Source organism: Xyrauchen texanus, chromosome 50 (genome assembly GCF_025860055.1).
Source record: "Xyrauchen texanus isolate HMW12.3.18 chromosome 50, RBS_HiC_50CHRs, whole genome shotgun sequence".
Taxonomy (NCBI): Eukaryota; Metazoa; Chordata; class Actinopteri; order Cypriniformes; family Catostomidae; genus Xyrauchen; species Xyrauchen texanus.
Genome location: NC_068325.1, coordinates 16,790,549 through 16,811,278, shown reverse-complemented (window position 1 = coordinate 16,811,278; position 20,730 = coordinate 16,790,549). Strand labels below are relative to the sequence as shown.

Below are 20,730 nucleotides of genomic sequence, written 5' to 3'. Positions count from 1 at the left end.
AAAAACCCTTGAAAAGAACCACTGAATCTTGACAATGGTCAAAAAAAGTCACTAGAAGCCTTATCCATGCTGAGAGAAGATGTTTTTGCTGCAATACCATCAGGCTGTTGGAGAGGATGGTAGACTTTAATGTCTTGGATGGTTTGCCAGGAGCTGAGGAGCTCTGTTTGCTGGCCACCCAAAGTTTTGTGAGAGCGGCTGAGGGTTTTGGACTTCTGGTCACTCCAGTAGATGAAGTCTTCAAACAATGTGAGACCAGTCATGCCACCTATATCCTTGATGGGGACTGGAAATATGGGATTGGGATAATTTTATTGGTGCATTTGACAAAAAAAAAACTGCAAGGTAAAGACAAGACAAGATGAAATGAGATGAATGATCATGGAAAGCCATCTGATCACCTGATATTTGGCCATTTTGACATAATCAACATTGGCCAATAACTACAGCCAGTTGGCTCAACCAATGGCATTGATTTGGGGGTTGGACTATCCAACCAATGGAAGATAGGGTGAAGATGAAAACAGGGTATTTAAATGGTTTTATATAAATATTGGAAACATATCAGCCACTCATCGGCCATTGAAATGTCCATCCCACCCGAACACATTAAAAATGTACCTTTGTGTCTTTTCGTACCATCCATATTAGAAAATAAGATATGGCTCTCGTCGGCCCAGTAGATCCTTTTGTTGATGTGGTCAATGGTCAGTGCAGAGGGGGCATGTATTTCTGTATCGATGATGAGACGCGGCTTGCTACCATCCATCCCGATCCGTCCGATATGGGGCTGCTCACAGCAGTCGATCCAAAACACATATCTAAAGCACCATAAGAAAAAAAATGTGTCTTATGAAAACTTTGAGTAATACAATACTTGAATAAAAAGGATTCATTTTAATATGGTTGATGTGATGTCTTCATAATCCATGTGCATTTTGGAAATACACTTTGTAAAGATCCTGAAAGTACTTTCTTATTGTAGTATAGACATTAACTGTGTACCAAAACCCAATGAGTTGCCTTGATATCAACTGCTAAATACTGTAGGTAGCTGCCTTCTAAGACGTAAACTTGACTAACAATTGATTTCAAGTAAATTTCCCGTTACCATGTTGCCAAGGTAACAACACAATACTCTAATAAGCATTCAAATACATAGCACAAGCAAACAGTGGGCAAAGTACTACAATTTTATTTAGAATTAACTACTTTATATCAATCCGAGTTGGAATTGAATGAAAAATAAAAATAAAAAAAGAGAGTTTACAATGAACATTTCTTCTTTCCATCCTGGATTATTTCTTTTTTACTCGGTATGGCACAGTTTGAGATTGATCCATGCAATTCTGGTTAAGAATTTGTCCAAAAAAAGTTAGGGAGGTCCAAAGATTGGCGAGAGTGTGCCTATGATACCTTAAAGGCTGTCTAGGTAGTTAGCTCCCTAGGATTTGAAGCTAATACATAACAGTCTTATCTCTTGCAGGTATTCAATTATATAAATATACAGCAGAAAAAAACAATTATGCATAATTTACCCTGTCAATGTGTCCAGAGCCAAAGCAGTTGGATTTCTCAGCCCAGACTTAAGAAGTACAGTCGGGTAGAGTCCATTAGCTTTCGCCACCTCCAGGGTTTTCCTCTCAGCATCACACCAGTACATGTTTTTCCCAATCCAGTCGACAGCAAGAGCACTTGGGACCGACGTTCTGTGAACCACCTGAGAAAAGAGCCAAGAATGAAGTTACAAACGCAGTCAAGCACAGATGGTCTTTTTTGGATGGTTATTCACAGGGATTTATCTGCAGTCAGTACCGCAGGGAACAAATGTTTCCTGGCAAAATAGTTTGAAATAGCAAGTGTCAGATGCAGCTGTGTATTGCATTATGTTGCTAAATTAGAGACACATAAAACTTCTTTATTGTCTTTATTGTTTTGGCCAGCCTTCACAGTAGGAATTAAAATACTATTATTTGCATAAAAACTAAATAAACCAAAAACAAGACAGGTTAATATAGAGCAAATTCTGTCCCTCACTTGCTTAGAATGAATTAGGACGGTAATTAGCCAGCATATTAGCAAAGTGTTCAACGGCAAAATGTGAAACAATTCAACAACAACAGCATTCAACAAACTCGTAAATGTCAAACAAAATGTGGTAGAGGGGCTTAATAATTCTCAAACAAAATAACAAAGCAATGTCAATAATAACCGCTAGACTCCAATACCATTGCTAATTATCAGTTGGCTAACATAATTGCTAAGTGTTGTGCATGATCGCTAATTTGCAGCACTTCAAACTCCCCCAAAGCGACAAGACAAAGTTTCATATTTCACAACATCTTGTTTGGCATAAACAATACGCTCCCCGGCCGGCGGCTAAACCGTCGTTTTTAATCATTTTCGCTCTTGGTTGCTGGTGCCCCCTTTCTAGCGCATTTCTTAGTAACATTCTACAATCTCACTTTTCTTTAGCTGGAGACCAATATTAAAGATATTCTCCCTCAGACTGAGCCATCCCATTACTGGTAATTAAAACTCGGCAAGCAGTGACATATTTCAAGGACATTGCAGACTGTTTGGATGTGGCGCTCACTAGGGACACTAGCATCCTTATGTCAATAAAACAGCAGTAGGGACATAAGCCACAGGTTGTTTTATACATAATTATAAATTGTGAAAAGAGATAAATAACTAATTCTATGGAAATGAATTATATTGAACATGGACTAGTAGCATGTTTCATAAACATATTTAATAATACAATGGATAGCATTGACAGCATTCCAACCATGTTAAAATATATGATATCTTAACAGCGATGTGACATGAAACACCTAATCGTTACTATGCCAACCTGGTGTACAGTACTATTTACCCTGTTTCTCAAACAATGCTATCTTATGCTTACCTTATCAAAACACTTGAAATATAGTGCATTATTAAAATGTAACATTTGCATAAAAAAACAACTGTGAACAAATTGCTCAGTAGGTCAGCAGATAAATGGACTGGGGTACGAGTCCTAAAGAGCAAGAGTGTTCACCATTGTTTTGGTGAACATGATTACATCCTAAATTCCGTATACTACAAATCCGCATCTCTGAGGTTGCTCACACAGCATGTTATCAGTAGTGCCACAGGAAAAGGTAAACGCATTTGAACTGATGCAAAAATGTCTGTTACTAAGTTGTGTCCAGAGCTATTCTGCGACAGCTCCTGTTCGACAGATTTAAACCACCAGTTTATGTTGTCAGCTCCAACACCTGTGAAAGTGCGATAAAAACAAACAAACCAAAACAAGCTGAAAGTTCTTAGAGCATCTGGCTCATTTGCGCTCTTTGTGACAAGGAACTACACCATCTACGACAAGCATATAAGTCCAAGACAAAGTAGCCACCGAGAGCACTTCCAATTCAAGACTCTCCAGCAAATGTCATTCAATCACTGTCTAAATCTTTTGTTCTACCTTCTTTTTTATCTTCCCGTCAGTGTCCTATAAAAACTCCAATTATCTCAGTGTTGATGCATTTTGCTTTTAACTCTTCAACAGTTAGTTTGACTTTAACTTCATTGTGCTTTAGAGCAGCTCTCTCGCTCTCTCAGTCTCTCTACTATAGCACAGCATCTTAAATCAGTTTAAGATCCAGAGTTCAATCAAGCTTAATGAGCCATTATAGCTTGATATTAAACATAACGAGCTCTGCCGGCCCAATGGGGCAAGGCTGGCACACCACGTCCGTTTTCCTCCCCAAGTAATACACACAAGGGCATTGAAGGAGGGGAGTGTGTAGATAGATAGCAATGCACACACATATAGACAGGTTTTTTCTTCACATTTTAGTTTATCGTGATAACTCTTGCTCATTTCACACAACTAATGCAGGACTCAAAAACAAGGATTTTAGTTCAGATACTTGTTTGTTTGTTCAGATTTAAACTCACTGGCCACACCACAAAAAAAAAAAAACTAGATCAAAACATTTTCACAGAGGCCCAAGCCATTTTTGAGATCTGAAATGGCAGTTATAAAATAAAAACAAAAAATAATCAAACCTTACATTTATTTTTTGAACTGATGTGAATGTGTCTGCTTTTTCCCCTGTGGAATCCATCCATTACATAATAAAAATTGCTCTCATATTGAGGTGAGGTGAATCAAATGTACTCCGGGGCAGAGAGGATTTGCATTTGTCAATCTGGGCATTTCTACGTGATGGAACGCACACACACACACACACACACACACACACACACACACACACACACACACACACACACACACACAGATGTACCTTGAGGTCACTTCCATTAAGCCGCATTCTGTTTATTCTGCGTCCGCTGGGCCTGCTAGTGTCAATCCAATAGATCAACTCCTTCCTGTAGTCAAAATCTAGAGAGATGACATTACTGAGTCCCTGCAGAGAGATAGACAGAAAGAGAGAGACAGAGTGAAGGAAAGAAATTTTGGAGAGAGAGAGAGAGAGAGAGAGAGAGAGAGAGAGAGAGAGAGAGAGAGAGAGAGAGAGAGAGAGAGAGAGGTCAAACAAAAAGAACAAATACTTAGTAAGAAGATTGCTTAAAACATTGGGGAAATCATAATTCTGCAATTAATCTAATGAATAATATTGAAATATCATGATTGCCCTTCAGTTTTAACTACATATTTTTTTTAATTTTACAATATACCACATTTCAATCAATCAATCAATCAATCAATCAATCAATCAATCAATAAAAGGTAGTTTAAAAAAAATCCAGGGAGTTCAGGGGCCCCCATGGGGCTTAAGGCCTTGCATTAATATGACCCTGGGAATGAGTAATATCATTGGTTGATAGACTTTTCTATCGTTTTAATTAAAAAAATAAATGTAAAGCCTTGGATAGGAGGCTAGCTAAAATTTGATGCCTGTATTGAATCAATTTAAAATTCTGTTTGTTGATTGGGAATAAAAGGAATAAATGTTTGTGCAACCCAGGTCGTCATGATGCATTTTTGTTTTTCCCAATTCTTTTAGTTTTACTTCAGTTTATTTTGGTATATTGGTTTTTACTAGCCCTTTTGCCCTTTTTATTGATTGAGAGATATTATAAGGAAAAATGACAAAGTAGAGCTGTCAAAGATAGCACGTTATTGCATGCTATTAATTAAAAAGTAAAAATTTCTTGATCGCGATTAACGTATTTACCATTAATAAAGCTAAAACCAGCAAAAACACAGGTTGGATACTTGTCAATGATCAAGTGGTGGAGAAAGGAGCTCTTAACGCCATTTGTTGTACAAAACAACCCCAGATGGGACTTGTGATAGAAATCAAGCACTTTGCAGCCTCAGTAAAGCGCAATTGAATTACCGCAGAAGCATGTCGAGTCTTAACTATCAAAAAAATGCAGAATGAGATGTTGTCTGGGAGCGCTTTTCATGTGGAGTTCATAGCGGCGCTTGAACGATGTTCTGACGCAAATCGTGAATGCGGCTGCTTGATTGCTGTAGCAAAGCGAACAGTCTGCCGGCAAATTAATATTGTGAAGGATGAGAGTTTAAGAGTTTTATTGCCCATTGCAATGAATATGCAACCTATGTAGGAACTAGTTCTTTCAATTAGTCAAACTCCCACTTAGACTTTTGGAAACGTTTAATGTTACTTGTATTGGTGCTATTTTAGTGCATTTCTATCTTAATACTGTGGAAGGCTTTGTTTGGAAAATGTTAATAAGGTATTATTGATGCATATTGTTTTGTTTTCTTTCCTAAGAAGAAAATAAGTGCATTTGACAGGAAAATAAGTATATATAGAGTAAAATGTCTTAATCTGTGATTAATCACAATTAAAAATGTAAAAAATTATACAGAAATAATAGGGGTTTCTGATCAGGCAACCATGACAGCCTCAAACTTGCATCACATATAGAAGCACAACAGCTCAACGTGTGAAAGCATGTTCATTTACAGCTAGGCCATTGTATGTTGGTTTTAACTAAAAACTAAAGGGTTTGAAGTTTGTAAGGTTTTAAAATTGTATAAAGTACTATATATCAAAAATGGAAACTAAAAAAAAAAATACTTTTTTTTTATTGTAATTTAGCAAGCTTTGGAAACCATGAGCATGCATATTGCCTTAGTTCCAATTATTTTATTTTAATTTTCTTCTTTCTCTGAAAAAAATCAAAATGAGTTTTGGCCTTCTTTTTCAATAATAACATTGGTTTTAAAGCATCCTTGTTACCATTTCATTGAAAAGAGATTTCATAAAGAACAGAGGAAATAAATGGAGTATGTGATTCCTGAAACTCGAACTTGTGTTGCCCGCACAAGCACCCTTAATGTGTCAGAGCATGCACGTTCACAGCTAGGCCATTTCGTCTGATGAGTTTGAAATAGCTAGATTGTCTGTTAGTTTTTATTAAAAAACTAAATGGATGGAACTGGGATCAAGCACAATAGCTTGAGCAAAAAAAGAGAAAAAAAGAGAAAAAAGAAGCTATAAATAAAAAAATATTGCATTGAAGAAACCAAACTGACAAACTGAAGCCCTTCAAGAGGTTGAGTCTTTGAATTAGATCTGAATTCAAAAAATAAAACCAAGCATCCAAACAAATTCAGATAAAACACACATCTCTAAAGTCCAAGTAGACTCAAAATCTGAACTTTTCTCAATCTTTATTTTTACTATGTTCAGTTTTATTTCCTGTAAGAAATAAGAGACTCCCTCAGTCTGATAGAAACGTCCCATCATGCACTGCCGAGACCTGAGCCAATCGTTTTCTCAGTGGGGGCCTCGCATTTTCATGTCTCTCTCTCACCGTCTTGTTCACTCCAAACCGCCTGCTGCGTTTGGATCTAATTTGCTGGACTAGACCTTTTAAATCAATCTGATGGAGTCTCTGACTGATGAATCAACCCAAGCGTGCATTTTTAAATGCTCTTTAAATGGCAAGAAGCTCAATCTTTTAACACACAGGGCATGAGAGAGTTTCTTTTTCATCAGTCCCTAAGAGCCGCATCGGTCATGGTTACTTTTTGAGTTGAGAAGGGGGCTTTGCACATTTAAAAACCATCTTCCTGACATCGTCATTAAGGATGTCTATCAGAATAAGCTGATATATTTACAACAGATGACGGATATTCGAAGCTGAAGAGTTTAGTTTGTGTGTCATGAGCATTATTTAACAGAATTACAAAAATAACTCATCTCAGAATATTCTCATTTTACCATTATCTTGTCTTGCTGTTTTGTTTTTACATTTACAACTTATATTGCATGTAATGGTATTACTATGTTACTATTATGGTATTACTATGTTATTACAAAGACATACTGCAAAAAACATCTGGACTTTTACTTAAGCAACAGAGGACGTCTTGCTGTTTTGTAATTGTTTTGAACTTATGTTGAATGTAATGGTATAACTATGTTACTACTATGGTATTACTATGTTATTACACAGAGAGAGTGCAAAAAAAACCTCTGGACTTTTACTTAACTCTTTCCCCGCCAAACACGGAATTTTCCGTGTTTTATGAAAAAACGCTTCCCCGCCAAACACGGAATTTTCCGGGTTTCCGTGTTTTAGGTGTTATACGGTAAGGAAGACCCCTCCGCATGTTTTGAAAGAGTACGCAACTCTTTGATCAAAGAAACAGACTGCGATCGTCTCAAACATGAAGAAGTGGAGTATGAGAAGCTCAAAATATCAGACATAAACATGCCTTTTTCTCAGCTTTTTGTCTGAAATGTTGTTTTTTGACAAAACCTACCTCTGTTCAAGTCGCAATAAAAAAAGAACAAATGAAGATAAAATAAAATCGTTTTTTTTGCCTAAAAGCAGAGGCCCAGATCTTTATTTTGATATATAGCATCTTCATATATTCATGGAAGAAAATATTCTGCGGGCCATTAAAGTTTAGCGAAAATCGTCAAAAACCCTGGCGGTGGCTGGCAACCTTTTTTTAAAAACGCTGGCGGGGAAAGGGTTAAGCAACCGAGGACGTATTGCTGTTTTGTAATTCTGTTTTGAACTTATGTTGAATGTAATTGTATTACTATGTCTGTGTAATAACATATTAATATCATAGTAGTAACATAGGGCAAAAAAAAAATCTGGACTTTTACTTAAGCAACCGAGGACGTCTTGCTGTTTTGTAATTATGTTTTGAACTTATGTTGAATATAATGGTATTACTATGCTACTATTATGATATTCGCCGACATTTTTGTGGAGATCGCTGACAAAATCCGAAAATCATAGGCAAATCGGAGCTCGCACCCGTGAGCAACGACCGCAATGTATGAATTATCAAAAACACGATCTGAGAGAATCGCCGATGTCAGCGAGATATCTAGAATGTTAAATATCTGGATCCGTCTACGAATCCAAATCGTGCAATGTGAAATGTGTTTTGACTGAATACAACTGCAGCGTTGACCTACAGCCAATGACAGAGCAAGAAACGGGGTACGGGAAGATTCAGTGGGAGGAGCCCTGATGTACCTGCAACAGAACATCAATTAGAATGAATGCGGTATCAAGAAAGTCTCATTCGACCGAAGAAATTAGGAAAAATTTGTGGAACATTGGATGAAGATTTGATGTTTCCTCTGAACTGTCCCGCAATTGGCTGGAGAAAGAGAAGAGTTGGAGAGAATTTGCCAATTTTCTTGGATTGTCAGGTAAGCAAATAATTCGATTTGTCAGTAGGAGCTACTTTTTCATATTGTAACCAATAAAATATATGATGCCTTGAGGTGAGTAAAAACATACACATCATATTCTGAAATGCATATATATGATCATGCATTTGTTTTCATATCTCGTATCACTTTTTCCGTGTACTCTGTTATGAAACGTACTTTGAAGTCCAGGACGAGTCGTCAGGATTTCGTCAAAAGTGAAATGTTTTGTAATGTGTTCACCCCTGTCACCAATTCGTCGTATACTTTGAAAATGCCAAGACTTCCATGACAAGACAGACAGTTGTGTAATGTGAACATGACCATGATCCTGACGTCTTTGAAAGTTGTGTAGTGTGTAGGAGGCATTATGTATCCGAGGACATCTTGCTGTTTTGTTATTACATAAAATAACAAAAAGTGTAAAGAACATCTTGACTTTTACTTCAAGTTATGACAGGTGGCACTTGATATTGTGTCTCCTATTTTAGACAATTATGTATATATTAATCTTCATATGCTCAGAGCATGTATATTTTTATGGAGGGGGATATAGAAAATTCAACAGGAAGGAGCTGAACAAGAACCCAGTAAGTTTATTTTAAGTTCAATCTCAACATTTTGAATGTTGACCACATTTTTATCAACGGCAACAATGATCCAAAGAAAAATAAGTATATACACATTTTATATAAGTATGCTGTTTCTGCCTTACCTGTTTCAGAAGGGTGTAATTTGATCCATCTAGACTGATCTTTCTGATCTCATGATGGTCAGCGAGAATAAGAAAGGGCTCTTCAGCTGGAAAGAAAAAAGCATGCAAAAACAAGAATTTTTAAAATAGGAAAAAAACAATATCAATTCTGAATATGTAGTTATATATAACTATACCACTTATAAATTTAGTTATAAATGGTTAAAGATTCAAATTTTTATCTATTTAGGATTTATACACTGTAAACCCTAATGCATAAAATAATTAAATGTTTTAGTAGGGGGAAAAAATATATCACAAAACTGACACCTTTTTAGTAACCAGATTTGTATTATTGTTTTGAGCTTAATAAACTTGTCTTTTTAAATTGACCAATCACCCAAATGTATTGAGCTTTAGCTGGCATATAGCCACTCTGACATTATCCTGTAGGATATCTTGATAAAGTTGATGATATCTCGATGACGGCAAGGGGTCCAGGCCTCAAAGCAGCCCCAAATCATGGTGCTCCCTCCACCGTACTTCATCGTTGGGACAATGATTTCATGTTGGTATGCGGTGCCCTTTTTACGGCATACATAAACCCTTTTTATGCTACTGTGTATGTTCTTCCCAAACAATTAAACCTTGGTTTCATCAGTCTACAAAACATTTCCCCAGTAGCGTTGTGGAGTGTCAAGGTGGTCTGTGTCAAACTTCAGGCACACAGAAAAGTTTTTGTTGGAAAGCAGCAGCTTCCTTCGTGGTTTCCAGCCATGGACACCATGCCAGTTTAATGCTTTCCGTATAGACTCATGAACATAGATATTATCCAGTTCCAATGATTACTTTAAGTCTTTAGCCGTCACTCTAGGGTTCTTTTTTTACCTCATTAAGCATTCTTCGCTGTGCCCTTTGAGTCATCTTGGCTGGATGGCCACTTCTAGGGTGAGTAGCCATAGTACTAAATCGCTTCCATTTATAGAAAAATAATATCTAAGCTCAAGTAGGATAACTAAGTCAAAGTAGTTCTAACTCACTCTTCTAATCTCGTTTCATTAATTAGATGCCAGGTTTGCCAACTCCTGACTCTAACTAGCTTTTGTTGATGTCATTAGCCTGGGGGTTCACATACTTTTTCCAACCTACACTGTGAATGTTTGAAATATGTATTCAATATGTACAATAACAATACAACCTATTGTGCGTTATAAGAAAAAACATATTGGGTTTGTTTATCATTGTAATTTAGATGAAGATCAAACCAGATTTTGAGACAAATTTTATACATAAATACAGGTAATTCAAAAGGGTTCACATACTTTTTTATTGCCACTCTAGAAGAGTTTCTGTTATGTTAAGATTATTGGGGTAACCCAACTCTACTGTATATTGCTTTATTCCTTGAACAAATTTTATGCTTATCAAAACATTGTTTTCAAGTAGCATGCATTCAGCATTATAATGGCTTGTTCTATATAGTACAAGCTAGTTAGGTTCCCTGTACTGTAAGTATTTAAGTTGAGCTTACATGGTTATTTTAAGTTCAGCCAATGAGTTACATTTAAATTTAGCTTACTCAGTATTTCAAGTACAACAATTATGTAACTGATTGCCTCAATTCTTTTAGTTCTGCTAACTTATTAGGCTTTACAGTGTATAGATGCAGATAAACAAATATATATTCATTTTATATAATTATTTCATGTTTGACTCCCCATTCTATATATATATATATATAGATATGATTCAGGAAATGATGCAAAGAGAAGAGGGGAGAAATAGAATTGGAAATGACGCAAGCCAGATTCAACTTGCGTCCCCCGTATGAGCATCTTCACTCAATTATTAACTAATCCCCAACAATATAAAATATGACAAGTTACTTTATGTTTACTGTAAAGCAGTTCAATGGAAAGGAGGAGGCGAGAACCGGCCTGGCGATATAAACAATATTATAATGATTAACTTAAACAAAAGACAAACACACACACATGACGGACATGTCCGTAAACGATCTCTCTCTCCTCGCACCACCGTCCGCAATCAGCCTTTATCCCTCTCGGAGGCTTAATTAGCCTGATAAGGGACCGGGTGTGTATAATCTCTACCCGGCCCCGCCCTCCACCCTGTCACATTAACTTTAATCCTTCATGACCTTAAGTCGATGAAAAAGATCCAAAGGTTGAAGAACATGCTGTTAAATAGAGGACATAAAATACTTCAAATATATCAAATATATGTTTGTGTTGCTCTATGGATTAGTCTGGCTGCAAGACAAGAGTGCAACTTCAGTTTGATGCCTTGAAATAGATTTCCTGTGAGCTGCCAACACCTGCACATCCAATTCCTGTCAAGACCGGGACTTAGAAATGTCAGTCTTACACAAACAGAGCTTCATTCCTTGAATGTGAGCAGTCGTGCATGAAGGCTTGTCTGATGGTAATATCATCATACTTTGATTATATATCATGGTGCTGAATCATTATAATAGATTCATATACCATAGTATTTATACGGTAGAATCTGAATTTAATACCATGTTACCATATTAACAGTATATTGTGATATTTACATGATCCTTGAATGTACTTTAAAGAATACCATGGTTTTACTATGGTATATTTCCAAACATTATGGGTAATAACACGGTACTTTATAAGAATTCCATGGTATTAACATGATAAATGTCCAAAAACATTTACCATGTACAAGTAAAACAAAAAAAAAAGCTTTTGAAAATATTTTATAAACAGAGTTGGGGAGTAATGCACTAGATTTACTCTGTTACATTTATTTAAGTAACTTTGTGGTAAAAAAAATACTTTTATGAGTATATTTAACTGTACTTTTTACTCGTACTCAAGTATATTTCGAATGAATATGTTCTACTTTTACTTCTTTACAATGGCAGATGTTACATACATTTTTTAAGCGCTCAAAACAAGAACTTTCTTTTGTCACGCAATGCCATCATTTTACACCAAGACAAGTGGATATTTCAAGATTTAAATTGCAGTGCGGTAAGTGTTGGCGACAATGATAATGTGGGCTTGTCTGTGTTATTTTTAGGGTGATTCTGTATCTATGGGCTCTATGACCTCAGTATATAAGTATACATTTTATATCAGTGCTGCAATATATCAGTTCCTACTGTATAAATCCATGTAAACATCCACATTTAGTGTAAATGCCTTTTGCTCTGCAGATTGCGTGTTTGACTTCTGGAGCACGAGCTGACAGTATATCTGCGCATGCACAGCATTTCTGCGTTTGACAGATGTGGCGTGTTTTTCTTATGGACAACAGAAATCAAGCTCTAAACTTAGATAAGCCTAGTACACTTTCAAACACAGAGGTAAGGTGTAGTTTACTCTTCAGTGTACAGAACTAATAATTTAACGAATTACTATTTTTCTTTCAAACTTTTCTTCTAATTGACAGATATGCCCAAATCTGACAAGTGTCCTTAAAGTAATAGTTCAGCGTAAATGAGTTGTCATAATTTCCCAGCCATTGTGGTGTTCCAAACCCATGTGACTTCCTGTATTTTGTGGAACCCAAAAGATGTTAGACAGAATGTTAGGGACTGATGGTCTGTGTCACCAACCCCTTTTAAAATATGGAGGAAAAAAAACATGCAGTGTTGTGTTCAAAGGAAGAAAGGCATTCATATGGTTTGAAACAACATGAGGATGTATTATGACAATTTCCATGAAAAAGAAGGACTATTATTAGTAGTATTAATATTGTGTAATACATGTTAAATGTGTATTATGTAATGGAATATTGGGGCGTAAACGTTCATTATGTTATATGTGGAAGTAACTAGTTACTACTACTTGAGTATTCTTTCAATCGGATACTTTATTACTCTTACGCGAGTAATTTACTACTTTTACTTTTTTAAGTAAAAAAAAAATTCAAGTAATTGCATTGTAATTGATTTTGGCTACTCTATCCACCTCTGTTTATAAATAACTCCAGGCAACCCCATATGCCACACCTGGAATTGCTCTTAGCAATCAGATCTCATCTCCAGCTGCCGAACTAACTGTCTTCAACTTCCTGTTGCTTTCCTCTAAATATATATAACAACAAGGCTCACTGTGTTGGTATGTGCCCATGTGGGGTGTTCCTGTGGGAGTATAACAGTTAAATCTTTGTGAAGGGCTACAGGGGCTTATTTGCACCTGTGCCAATGAATAGAGCATCAGTACCTGAGAGAGACCTGCAGCTATTCGGGTTACCAGCAGGCCGCTGATATCCTTCAGCACACAGACAGTGAAAAGATCCATAGGTGTTGATGCACTGGTGACTGCAGGGAAAGTTCTCAGAACATTCGTCAATGTCAACGCATATCCTGCCATCGTTTTTGAGACGAAACCCTGGCCAACATGTACACTAAATGAGAAAAAAACAAGATGGTGAAGTTTCTAGAGCATTAGTAACATTTTTATAGGCACAAATTCTATGCAATAATTGGTCCTATATATTTAAGTAAAATTCAAAACAAACTAAACATTTGATAATATATTACATTCTGTCAATTATATGTTTTTGAATACAAATTCCACTGATTACATCCAAACTCATAATGTGTAATGCATATTTAACTACACATTGTCCAATAAACAAGCAGTCAGCAACTGCACTGTCTGAAGTGTCAGGAGCTTTCAGTACAACATTACATAACATAGTAACAGTTTTTGGTTAATTTCGAGTTGGACTCATTAAAGTAGTCGCAATAAAGTAGTCGCGCTGTGTTTCGAGCTGAAGATTAAAAAAAAACCAACTCTTAAAATCATTAGTCTGAGAATTAGACTACAATTAATGTGCAGTGTGTTCGATGCTGTAGATGCAAAAGAACCGTCTCATAAAAGTAAATAATTTCGGAATCAGACTACACTGAACGCACTGTAGATTCAAAAGAACCGGCTCATAAGAGTCATTTGTTCTTGAATCGAACTACACTGGTCACGCTGTGTTTTGCAATGTAGATAACAAAAAATAAAAAAAGACTCATTAGAGTCATTAGTTCAGGTCGTCCCTCATTCCTAATCTTAATCAGTCTTTAAAGGCTAAATTTTGTTTTCATAGAATATAACTTAAATTAAATTTACTTTTTTCTTGTTTTAAGCATACAGCTACTAAAATATATAAATGTTTATGCTTAAAATAATAACAATAAAAAAACAGCCAATGGGGAAAGAAAGATGAATCTGTTAGTATATAGTACAGTATTATGGTACATGGTAAAATATTGCTCATTAAGTACGTTAAATATTTGAACTGGAAAACAAGATAAAACTTGTAATAAATAAAAATTATAATAATAATAAAAATACATATTTTTTTCATTAAACATAATTCATATTTTTTATTTACTAATATTTGTTGTATTGGAAGGTAAAATAAAAAAAAAACTCAAATAAACCCAAATAACGAAAAGGTGAAAATAACGAAAAGTTTGGCTCTGCCATGTCCTTGACTTTCTGTTTTTTAAAGTCTGTGTGGCTGTCAAAGGACAGAGCCAGTATTCTGAGACATCTGCCAAACGAGGCTGTTCTATATGTCACTCACTGTGTGTGCGTGTGTGTTTGTGTGTGACGTTCTCCCAATAAAAACACACGGCATGTGTGTGTGTGTGTGTGTGTGTGTGTGTCTTTCTTACATGTCATTTCCTGCTGTTAGCTACCTCAACTGCCTGATTTCGCAAACTCCAAATACCATTTCGTGTGTAAACATACTTCTTTAAACCCTTCATATACAAAAGTTAAAGGGTGTAAAATGGTGGGAAGTTGGGTCATGGGAAATGTTATGACGGCAAACAAAGCGTGAACGATTTTCTAATCTAGCAATGTTTAATTTAGTTGGCTGTAATACTTTAAACACTTGCGGATTGTAAAAGTGTTCTGTTATAACTTTGAAAGGTTTGTTTGTTTGCAGAGAACTTGTTAGGCGGTAAAACCTGCTAATACTGTTTGTTCAAGATTAGTTAAAATACTTTCGAGCATCCCAGCATAATGGGAACAGCAAAGACAACTATAAGTAAACCAGTCGTAAATTAATTACTCAGAATTAGTTTTTTAAATGTGTCCCGACCAACCCAACACAGCAACATTAATTCAAACAATGGCATGTGTTTGGGGCGGGATTATTTACTTATTCGACCAATGGCTGAGGGACAGAGCATTCCAGAAAGCTGTTTGAAAATGCACTTTTCTTTGGCGTCTTTAGTTCTAGAAACCTTGTCATCCATAAAAGAGTTTTAAAAACTATGGTTGCCCTCGCACACACCTTGTATCCCACGGGCAGGTCTTTACAGTCCTGAGAACAGCCGCTGACTTTACGGTTTAAACACTCATTGACGTGGCAGTTCCTCTCGTCCGAGCGGTCCCCGCAGTCATCATGCAAATTGCACACGCTTCCCAGTGGAACGCAGCGGCCATTTACACACATGAAAACCGAACCATTGCACAAACTTTCTAAAACATGAAGCAGCGAGACAAAAATGGGTGAAAGAAATCAACAAATCTATTAGATAATTGACACAAACTTAAGAGTCCTAATTTGCAGCTACTTTATATGGTCTAAACTACAACAAGGTCATAATTAGCATTCAGTAACAATATAGGTGTCAGTATAAGTCTAAAAGTTTACTGTAAATGTGATGCATACATCTATATTTAATTTTCTCTTTAGAAATTTATAATAAAGCTGTTTGTTGGTGAGGTTGGCTGGGAACAGTAATAGCATCTGTAAACATTAATGGCATATGTTTGCCCTAAAACCAAAACCAAAAATTTTTTTTTACAGCATTTTCATCAGCCTTCCTCTGCACACCTCGGGTGGCACTGGCATGGGATTAAGACTGAAAAAGGGAGGACCAGGTGGTCTGACCAATACCATATGGGATGGATGCCTGGGATCTGTCAATCAAATGCGCTATGCAACATATGAGAGGGACTCGCCTGCAGCAGAACATTTCGGGTTCAGTGGCAGCTCATCTGATTGGTCGAGACAGTCGGGGAAACCGTCGCACTCCCATTGGGCGCTCAGTAAACACCGCCCGTCTGCACAGCGGAACTCCTCCTCTTTGCATAAACGGTACTCTAGAGAGAAAGAACAAGAGATTACGAGACAGTGACAGAGAAATAAAACAAATAATTTGGATCAAAGGGGTGAAAAAATTAAGAGCACAGATGAAATTTAAAAAAAATTATAATTAAATAATAATAAAAGTTTAAAGATAAATAAAAATAATACATAAATAAACAATTAATAATCACTGTATGCCATGCTTCGTTCACCAAAGCAGAATTCTTTCATGATTTTTTTATTTTATATTTATTTTATTGTAGTTAAAATCGTAGAGTCTTACTGCAACTTCAAAAACTAGCTCTGCAAATACTATGAACCAAAGCAGAACAGAAAGATTTCTTGCCTGTATGTTTATTTTTAGATATGAGGGAAGGGAAACTGAGTCCTGCATCCATTTCGAACATTGAAATCACTAATTACAGTTGTGGCAACATAATTAAGACACATTAAACATGGAGCAAAAATAGGATGCAAAGGGATGGTCTTTTTTCACTGAAAGAAATTAAGCTGCTTACCGCATTCCAGAGATTCGTCAGAACCGTCACCACAGTCGTCGTCATGGTCACATACAAAACGTCGCGGGACACAGTTCTGGTTCCGGCACTGGAACGTGCTCTCTGTGCATGTGTTGTTCGGAGCTAATGAGAAACAGCTGAATCAGTATTAATGTTTCTTTTGAGAGAAAGATTGTCATACAAACCTAGAACAGATTTTACTGGGGTTTATATAGGTCAAACAATTTTAACACATTTCTGAACTAAAAAAAAGGTTGTAGTTTTGTTTTGAAAACTCAGGAAAAGAGGTAAATATTACAGATGGATGGATGGATAGATGGATAGAACAATGGATGGATTAATGGAGAGAACAATGGACAGACAGACAGACAGACAGACAGACAGATAGATAGATAGAGTATATGGATGGATGGATTGATGGGTGGATGGATGGATGGATGGATGGGTGGAACAATGGATGGACAGACATGGATGGATGGATAGAACAATGGACAGATGAATGGATGGATGGATGGATGGATGGAACAATGGATGCTTGAATAGATGGATAAATAGATACGGTATATGGATGGATTGATGGATTGTTGGGTGGATGGATGGAACAATGAATGGACGGACAGACAGATAGTTAAACACAGACAGACAGACAGACAGACAGACAGACAGACAAATAGATACGAAGATAGACACATAGATGGCTAGAAATGTTACCATATAGGAAGTTTGGGTGAAAACTGGAAAAATTACATGGAAGCTTTTGACAGTAAATATAATGGTTAAAATTACCACAACCAGCCACCGCCAGTTCATCGCTACCATCAGGACAGTCTCTCTCTCCATCACATAACCAGTTTCTGGGTATACAAGCATATGAGCCTGGACAACTAAACAAACCAGGGGCACAAGTTGTTGAACCTGCCGGAATAGAGAGGAGGAGAGAGAGAGACAGAGAGAGAGAGAGATTCAGAAGAAACTCACTTGATAAAACCTTTAATCTCAAGCCAACACACTATGAATATTCATGTGTTTTGAAAAAAACAAGCCATGTTAAATCTTCAACAGCAAGAAATATATAAAATATCTGCCAGACTGCAAGTTCCACCAAGTAAATCTAAAGTTTAATCAACCTCCTAAGCATTGTCTTGAGAACTTGTTGAAAAATCTGTTTGAGTTTGACCTCTGTGTAACCCGTGTTCCTCAGGCCCATTTGTTATGAGCAAAGCATGGCAATAAATTCCCAACGATGATGAAACCAGTTACATTTTTACCTCCCGCCTCTTTAAAGTACATTTATATCCTTTCTCTAAGAATTAATTCAATGTGTGGCCTAAATGTAAATTTGTGGGGCAATTTTACCGCAAATTTCCTCGCTTTCATCCAATCCGTCACCACAGTCGTCCTCTCCATCACAGAGCCATTGTTTGGCAATGCATTTGTTTTTCGAGCAGGCGAACTGATTCCAAAGGCACGATGAATCTACAGGGAAAAGTTTTGAACTTGAAAAAAAACTAAAAAACAGTGGAGACCGTACCAGCATTTAAAAAAAAATAGTCCATCCAAAAATAAAACTTCTGTTTTTGTTTACTCAACCTCACATTGTATCAAACCTTTTCCATACAAAACACACTGTGACCAATTTATTTTTTTGGCTAAATTATGCCTTCAAAGTGCTTGGTTGAGTTTTACGTATTCAACATTTCATGCATCAAAAAAGATTTTCATTTCAGTTCTTAGAAGTTGGCCTCCAAAAGCACCAAAATAGATCATATCTGTGCCCTTCTTCGTCCTTTTTGGGATTAGAGATTCAACTTTGGACAGAATTCCTGCTCGCAAGCACTTTTAACATAATTGTCCACTTGCATGCACATACGCGAGCCACAACAGGCAAATATGCCTCTATCAGCAGTATGGGGAAAGGTCTGAATGTTTGTTTACTTGCGTTTGCCATCAATTTTGTGATATCTCTGCAAACACAAGGACCAAGGTCAGAAAACAGAAAGTGAAAGCTTTTAAAGGGATAGTTAACCCCAAAATAAAAATTCTGTCATTATTTACATATATTGTTCCAAACTTGTTTGACTTTCTTTGGAACACAAAGTTGACTATTTTGAAGAATCTTCATGCCTTTTCCAAATCTAGTCCATACAAAGATAGTTCAATGGATACAGTGGCTGTTTAGCTCCAACAATGGCACCAAACCCTGCCCCCCTCCACCCACCCAAAAAAACATAAAAGTAGTCCATGTGATTTGTAGACGATATGTCAAGCCTTCTGAAGCCATTTGATGGCTTTGAGTGAGAAACAGATGGCAATTTATGTCATGATTTGACAGTTATCTTCTGCTCTAGTGGGCTGTTAACTCTAGAACTGTTGTTACTAAATCATTGAGAAAGTGAGTTGAACTCAGTTTCCTAAAAACGTTAGTTAGACTTGTGAGTGCATTGTTCAGTCCGATTTGTTAAACTAAAAAAACAACAACAAAAACAAAAAACTAACGTAAAAATTAATAATTCAATCAGTGATATGGTTCTCAAGTTAACTAAGTGATGCAATGATCAATTCACAGCTGTTCTTGAGTTAAAAGCACACTGGAAGATTTTTAGGGAATAATTCTTTAGGGAGTTTTTCCTCATTGAAAGCTATCTTATGGATGCAGAGGCTTGGAATATAATGTACGAGTCATATGGACTACCTTATTGGTGCATTTTTGATGTTGTTTTTTTGTGCCATTTTTGGAGCTTAACCGAAAAAGTCATAAACTGTCATTTAAATGGACAAATACATGTCCATTTAAAAAAGTGTAACAGATTTGAAGGAAACAAAGAGAGGCTAAAGAATTGGTATCATTGTAGAGTGAATGGAACCAAGAGAATGTAAAATGGACGAATAGAAAAATAAGGGCCATTTTGCTAAATCAACCAAGGGCAAAGGTGCCGAGCTTCCAACAAGGATAAACGAGTAAACAATCAAAATAAAAGGTGAAAAATCAGCGGTGCATTTGTCATGATCAAGGGCATGGAAACAAATTGGTATAACTTTTGAGTTTGGATCAGTGACTACAAGGCCACTGTGTGGTACAGAGTCATGGTGGCTACACGGGAGCTTTACTTGCACATCAGAGCTTTCTTTCAGAACACGGAGCTTTGAAGCAGAACCAAAAGGATTCCTGCCACGGGGTTGCGACAGAAGCAAAGCAATGATTGGTCGCAGCAGGACAGAGCAAAGCCCCTTGAAACCCAATATCCCATCATCGCTTTGAGCAGAACTTCCTAGAACTACCTACCCTTGGCCGTTTGCCTTCTGAAGTACAGCATAGAGTTTGAGATGGGGTAAATGTCTAAAACATTTACAAAATCTGCTTTTCAATTGCCTTTCTACGTAAACATGCATTAGTGTCTTTGACCGTGTGCCATGTCTCGCTGTTTTTTCAATGTCTCACACAGCAATGAAGTTTTTTCAGATGCCGTGTTAAGCTAAAAAGACCTTAAACTTTTAAAACGATGCTTGAGACCAGTGTCTTCTGTTCTAGTCATTGTGCTGCATCTAGATTTTTTAGTTTTTAAGCTCAAGAACTTGTTCGCACTCTACGTCCTCATGGTGGCATAGCGACTCGCATAAATCCGGTTGGCGGAGGAAGAATCTCAGCTGCCTCCACGTCTGAGACCATCAATTCATGCATATTATCACCCGGCTTGTTGAGTGCCTTACCGCGGAGACCTAGCGCATGTTGAGGCTCACGCTATTC

At 36.8% G+C, this 20,730-nt stretch overlaps 1 pseudogene; it reads right to left on the bottom strand.

The window, feature by feature from the left end:
• The window catches only part of LOC127641003 (low-density lipoprotein receptor-related protein 1B-like), a 303,445-nt pseudogene that overhangs the window by 62,654 nt on the left and 220,061 nt on the right, over positions 1 to 20,730 (bottom strand).